Source organism: Notothenia coriiceps, unplaced genomic scaffold, assembly GCF_000735185.1.
Source record: "Notothenia coriiceps isolate Sejong01 unplaced genomic scaffold, NC01 NC01_scaffold00037244, whole genome shotgun sequence".
Lineage (NCBI taxonomy): Eukaryota > Metazoa > Chordata > Actinopteri > Perciformes > Nototheniidae > Notothenia > Notothenia coriiceps.
Genome location: NW_011369945.1, coordinates 26,599,539 through 26,600,804, shown reverse-complemented (window position 1 = coordinate 26,600,804; position 1,266 = coordinate 26,599,539). Strand labels below are relative to the sequence as shown.

Here is a 1,266-nt window from a genome sequence, read left to right as displayed (position 1 = left end):
TCTCTCAGAGGGGCGTGGGGAGGGGCTCCTTATTTTCATCTAAAGTAACAGACAGAGAATCAGCACTTTGGAAACAGGGCTGAAACAGAGGGGATTATGGGTAATGCTGCAATGATCTGTTTGGTGTTTCAGCCAATCAGAGACAGGCTCTGGATATGAGGTCTGTGATATATTGATGAGGAACAGTATGATAGGGGACCTTTAAAGTTATTAACATCCTTGTTGTCAGCTAGTGTTTACAGTTTTTATAGGATTGAGAAATAATAATTGGGCCGACAGAGCTTCAAGATCTTTGTCAGATTTGTGTCAGCGTGGATTCATTTCCCACAGACTGCAGGACAGTAGTTCAGGACCGAGGGGGAGTTGAGAAACGAGATATCAGCACTTTGGAAACAAATCAAAGGCCATTAAAAAACACACCAGCTACTACAAGGTGTTTCTCTTTCTTTAAACAGACGCTTCTCATTCAAAGTGATAAAGAGTACAATCCATGATTCAAACCCAAATGTCTCGATACAACAGATTTGAGAAGTCAAAACCTCAAACTGAATCTCATTTCAAACCAAAACCAAAACATTCAATAATATAAATGATCACGCACAGAAGGGTCTGTCGCTACGTTGGAGTTTATTTGTTTCAGGTCGTGTTTTCGTATCTTTGCTGAAGAGTCATAAAATCCCCTGAACTGCATTGTCTTAAGTCTGACAATCCAAAGTTTCCGTGATCATGTGTGCGTTGACAAACATTCTGAAGTTTAGGTCCGTGGTAACGGTTGAATCTCCATGAATATCGCTCCAACGATGAGCATCAGTCTTCTTTACTCCATGTTTGTTCTCGTCTGCGATACACACCGGAGTCAGATAGGAATTGAAATACTTCAAAAGCTGCTTTGTGCTTCTTGTGAATGCTAACGGCCCGTCCACACAGCGGCGTGCGTTGACGCTTGCCGGCGGGCGTGTCTGAAACTCGACCAACAACCAATCACATGAACCTCCCGCCCCTGACACACAAGCAGCCGTTTGATTGGCTAGAGCTTGAACTGGCATATGATTCGATTGGCTGACGCTTCTGCCGAGGCTTCAAAAGTTGAACATTGCTCAACTTTTGCAGCGAGCCACGCCGCTTCGCTTCCCACAATGCAGTTCGGCAAAAAGTGACGTCATCCCATTCAAAGTGAATGGTTGTCACGATTCTCATGTTATGTCTCGTTTATAGTTTTGTAGGTTTGGGTGTTTTTGCTGTTTTCCATGTCATGTTTTCCTTTGG

The 1,266-nt window shown here is 43.5% G+C and overlaps 1 long non-coding RNA gene across 1 annotated transcript in view; it reads left to right on the top strand.

Moving 5' to 3' along the window:
• The window catches only part of LOC104965123 (uncharacterized), a 9,707-nt gene that overhangs the window by 7,034 nt on the left and 1,407 nt on the right, over nt 1-1,266 (top strand). The window lies entirely within an intron of this gene.